This window comes from Thalassophryne amazonica, chromosome 12 (assembly GCF_902500255.1).
Source record: "Thalassophryne amazonica chromosome 12, fThaAma1.1, whole genome shotgun sequence".
NCBI lineage: Eukaryota > Metazoa > Chordata > Actinopteri > Batrachoidiformes > Batrachoididae > Thalassophryne > Thalassophryne amazonica.
In genome coordinates, this window is record NC_047114.1 from 56,487,333 (window position 1) to 56,493,472 (window position 6,140).

Consider the following 6,140-nt stretch of genomic DNA (forward strand, 5'->3'; position numbering starts at 1 on the left):
GCATGGGTTTCAATTACCGAGAGGGCTTAAGTGGAGACGATGTGAGGTATCGCTAACATATTGTGTTTAGTTATCACAGAATGAACTTAGGCGTAACACAAACAGCTCTTAGAGACTCGGCGTTGGTCTAAATAAAGAACATGAGTACATGAGATTAAGCAGGCGACAAGTGTGAGACAACCCAGACGGAGGTCTGCCACAGGTGACATACTTCAGATTCACTGAAAGGCAGCACTGATGACACACAATAGAAGGCTGTTCCACTGCGACATGGTGGAATGTGACGCCAAGGTCACTGTGGAGGCCTTTTCTCATTATCAGGCAGCAGCTTGCAAAAGCTGGCCCCCCTCAGTTACAGTGCTGTTGACATGGCATTGTGTCTTTGAGGACAAAGATAACTGTGTGAAATTCTTGCTGAGAAGCCCTCACTGATTGAGGAGGACAGTCGGGGGGAAAGGATTTCAGAATCCTGCCTTTGCCTATGCACAGGATCAACTGCAGCATATGATGTCCTCACATCACTTTCTACACTCATAAAATATACTGAGAGTGACAGGTATATCTGACAGCCATTCAAATTTTATGTTTGACTTACCATGCAAGTGCTACAGCTGATATGGAAAGTTGACATAACCTTGGGGTTCTACTCATTTTAGTTTCTTTATACATTTAAAAAAAAATCTAAAATAATTCAGGCTTCTCTTTATTGAAATTTCAAGGGAATATTTTCCAAAATATCCCCTTGAAATTTGAACTGAAACAAATCTGTACAGCAGTGGTCTCCAAACTATTCCAGAAAGGGCCAAGAGGGTGCAGGTTTTCTTTGCAGCCACTGACATCAGCAGGTAATTTCACTGATTAACATCACTTGGAGCAGGTGGGATGAGTTCATCAGTGAAATCACCTGCTGGAGTCATTGGCTGCAAAGAAAACCTGCACCCTCTCGGCCCTTTCTGGAATAGTTTGGAGACCACTGCTCTACAGCATGATATAAATTGTATAAAAATATCAAAGCCAAATTAAAGGCTTTAACACAACTTGACCGTAATTTTTACAGCCACTTTTCTTCAGACATATCAGGGGGCATGTATATGAACGTTACCAAGTGACTCAGTATGCCCTTTCACTTCATTTACATCAGTCATTAAGACAAACAGTATGTATGGTAAATCAGTCTGTAGTAGGCAACTCTCAAAAACTGTAACGTGTTTCAATGTGCAGTGGAACAGAGAAAGATTTTCTTGAAAAGGATTACCATGCACCCAGAAAGTATTCACAGCGCTTCACTTATTCCATATTTTGTTATGTTATAGCCTTATTCCAAAAATGGATTTTTCACGCAATACCCCATGTGACAATAGGAAAGGGTTTTTTTAGATTTTTGAAAATTTATTAAATATAAAAACTAAGAAATCACATGTACAAACATATTTACAGCCTTTGCACCATCCCTACAGTGAAGCATGGTGGTGGCAACATCATGCTGTGAGGATGTTGTTCAGTGGCAGGAACTGGGAGACTAGTCAGGATTGAGGGAAAGATGAATGCAGCAATGTACAGAGACATCCTGGATGAAAAGCTGCTCCACAGCGCTCTTGACCTCAGACTGGGGTGACGGTTCATCTTTCAGAGGACAATGACCCTAAGCACACAGACAAGATATCAAAGGAGTGGCTTCAGGACAACTCTATGAATGTCCTTGAGTGGCCCAGCCACAGTCCAGACCTGAATCCAATTGAACATCTCTGGAGAGATCTGAAAATGGCTGTGCCCCCATGCTCCCCGTCCAACCTGATGGAGCTTGAGAGGTACTGCAAAGAGGAATGGGCAAAACTTCCCAAAGATAGGTGCACCAAGCTTGTGGTATCATATTCAAGAAGACTTGAGGCTGTAATTGCTCCCAAAGGTGCATCAACAAAGTACTGAGCAAAGGGTGTGAATTCTTATGTACATGTGATGTTTTTTAGTTTCTTATTTTTAACAAATTTGCAAAAATTAAACAAAAAAATCATGTCATTATGGGGTGTTGTGAGTAGAATTTTGAGGGGAAAAAAAATAATTTACTCCATTCTGGAATGAGGCTGTAACATAATAAAATGTGGGAAAAATTAAGAGCTATGAATACTTTCCAGATGCAATGTACAGCTGAAATTTTCAGCTACAGTTTACCAGAAGGGACATAAGAGAGTAGAACCTAGGTTTGATCTGTTGTCTTATATAAAAATCCTTCTTTCTTCCACTCGTAAAACTGTGACTGGTGATGCAACAGATAAATGTAGCACTGTTAACTGCTTATTTAGGGTCCGCTCCTTTCTCTGCCTCTGACCAAGGTAGCATCTCTACATCTAGAGTTGGTCCCCGGGCGCCGAACTGTGGCTGCTCACTGCTCCTAATGGTTGGATTGTGTGTATCTGTAATTAGGATGGGTTGTATGTACAATGGCAATAAAGACTATCCTATTCTATTCTATTCGGAGATGTCACGGGTGTCTTGGTGGCTTTCCTTATGAGGCTCCTTCTTGCACGGTCACTCACTTATTGAGAAGTACCAACTGTATGTTAGACAGATCTATCACACAGTATTATGCTAATTGTATGTTTTAATGATTGATACATATGAAGCTGAATGCATATTTAATGACTTTGAAATGTCCACATATCAATGACGATTTGTCTAAAGAAACCCGGCTGCAAAAGTGATGGGTTTATTTTGTCAAGGATGCTATATTTATGCAAGTCTTTTTTTTTTTTTTTGGATTAGATGTTTCTATTGAATTTTTAACATGCTGTTGAGATTTGTTATTTAGTGTGAGTTTAAAGAGGATTTTTTTTTTTAAATGTCATGTGGAGTTTATGCATTCACTGATGTCTGAGGTCAAAGTGAACTGTTTTAGTAGGGTTATTGCAGCTTATAATTGTGATATTGTTTTGTAAATCTTGCACTCCATGAAGTCAATGAAATGTTAAAAATGTGCAGCTGTTGCAGCGAGGACAAGCCCAGCAAGATGAGCCTATAGATACACTATGAATGATGGGCTTACTGATTAAAGCTCACCAGCATCTTTATGGGGTAAAAAAAAGTGTGTCTAATAAAGTGTCACTGAGTGCACATCCTTGACTGTTGGTGTAAATGGACACAAAAATGTCTCACTTTGCTTTAGTCATGCTGAGAGCAGCATGGTTGAGTTACTGTCACCTTCTCTTTAGGATTCACTTTACTTTTACTCCTCTGACCCATCTCATTCATGAGGCATTCTCACCCACAGAGTTGACATTAATCTTTTCACTGTTTTTCATGTCAACTCCACCAACAGTGCAGAAAGGCCCAATTACCGACAGACTCAACATTTGTGTTTCTTGAGTCGTTGATATGGAAATTTACTGGCCTCGACTACATTTTTATTTTTACAAAATGAATGAGACACCAGTGTGACTGAGGTGTAGATGAATCTAATGGAAGTTTTGAGTGTACACTATGCTTCATGTCTATTTCTATTTATTTTAATGTTACTGACTTCAATCAGTTGAATCTTTAATATATCATAATCATCATAAAGTATAGGCTGGCACTCAGAGCAGTAATCACAGTACCTTCAAAGGTTAAGAGATAAAAGGAGGGTCAACAACTGCTGACAAGTGTTGAGATTATTTCTATACTGTTTACGTCCCCTGACAGCTGGTGTCAGGCTGCCACATGGAAGTGAGAGATTTCTGAGTGAAGTTAATACAGAATCTATACTATGTAATTCAAGCAAATGTTATTTAAATGCCTTCATTCAGTCATAACTAATGCACATTCTCTCCAAGTAAATATTAATTTACATTGCTGTTAACAAATTATATGACATAAAGGAAACTTCTGGTTTTTCCAAACTTTTGAGTAGTAGCATCAATATAAAGTGGTCACATTTATTCTCAGTAATGGCATTGTTTGTTTGTTTGTTTGTTTTTGCATTTAACAAAATTTAGCATCACGTGAGACCCAACTATTTAACAACATCAAGATGAGCCACTTAACTTAAGATTGGAGGACTGATTTAGAATTTAGTGACATTTAGGGTAAAAAAAAAAAAAATCAACTTTTGTTATCTGGACTGAAAACATATCAGTTGAGGGTCAAATTTTCTTGGGAATCTAAAAATGAAATTATTTATGCATAATCAGACAGACAGATTGGCTTGATCTTGCCATGACAATACATGTGACAATACATATGGCATTTTGTTGTAAAAAATAAAACTTGATCTCATTTTAGAACCAGTTTTAGGCCTAAATAATGTAAATTGTTTGTAGACCATACAAATGGGTATAATCGATTCAGTTTTGATTCAAAATTGAGTAAATGTAAGTAAATGATTTTTTTTTTTTCACAAATGGAAACTCGATAAGGATAGGGTTAGTAAAAGTGTGAATTTTACTTATTACAACTTACTGATGTTACAATAAATTTATGTATTGGTACTGCCTTATTCCCAATAAAAATACAAAGAGAGTGATGTATAATACATGCAGGTTTCTCGTTATATCAACTCAACAGGAAGAATCAAAAGCCAAATTGTTACCTAGAAGCTCAAAATTAAAAAAAAAAAAAGTCACACGATGTCTGTTGATGAAACTGGCTGGAAACTGATACTTATTCAACAGAACACTAAGGTTAATAGTAAGGTTATTCTAAGGTTAATAGTAAGCACGTTTATCACAAATTTCAAGCTGAAACAGGATTAATGTGGGTGTTCAAAATATTTTGTCACACCTATTTTTGGCAAAAAGTCAAATAATGGCTGATCATATCACATTTTAGTTGTTATTGTCTGAAACTACACAATTTTTTTCTACAAGAAAAACACCAATTATTGCATATAGGGCCTTTATTTATTCAGTAATATTTTTATACACTGATGTCACAAAAATCTAACTCAAAGTTTCAACAGCATGTTAAACCCACTAATAAAAACTTAGTTTTGCCAGAACATTCTTCAGATTTTACAGAAGAGTAGAGAGAGAGAGAGAGAGAGAGAGAGAGAGAGGAAGAGAGAAAGAGAGATAGTTGGATAGGTAGATGGACACAGTTACGTAGTTGGATAGGTAGATGGACACAGTTACGTAGTTGGATAGGTAGATGCACGAACAGTTGGATGGATGATGATTGATGGATGATGCATGTTTAAATACATAGTTGAAGTATATCTGTAGAGTGTCTTGATGGCTTTCCTCATTAGTCTCCTTGCAAAATCACTATTTTTGAGAATGTTTCCTGCAGACAGATTTACCATATTGTTCAAAAGTTTTTGTATTTCCTATTAGTTGATGTAAATAAACTCCAAGACATATTCTGTCACTTGGAAATGTTCAATGTCTCCATCCCCTGACTTGTCTAAAGAAAACTGGCTGTAAAAAAGTGATGACTGACTTGGGTTACAATAAAGGGTGCAATTACTTATGCAACCCATCATCATCATACTTTTTCTTGCCACTTTGTGAAGAAAAGCTTTCATAAAGTGGCTATAGCCTGATTCATCTTTAAGTCATCCCATTATAGTTGCAAAAACAGTTTTAGATTATCTGATGAAGTATGAGTGTGTAAGATGTTTTTTTTTCCTCTCATAAGAAAGAACCATATGCATCCTATCATGTGGAGGTGGTCTAATTATATCTTCAGATGCCCCATTAATCCTGTTGGTAATCCTCCACACACATAGTTTGAAGTGTCAGGTGCACCTGCTTTACAGGGGTGTGAATTTATTTGTTATTAGCTTAAAGATACTTGTTTGTCCACTCAGGAAAATCAAGCTATTGTTATTAGTCTGCAGCAACAATAACAGACGAACAACAATGCATTGTCAGGACAAAAAAATGTTAAGGCCACAACAACGATATGCCGTTTCTTGGTCATTTCTCTTCATAAAACTGAAAACGTTTTCAAGAAATACCACTCAGTTTGAGATCATAGCGCTACCTTTGTAACTATCATTTGTAAGGTTTAAAATATTTGAACTCATTTTTCTGTTAATCTTGGGGAACCATTACAAAAATACCATACAGCTTGACTGAGATAAATGTTTGGAATAAAAAAATCCTGTTATTTCTTTCTTTCTTTATTGTTAATTGTTTCACTATATGCCAGCTGACAGGTTGCGCGAT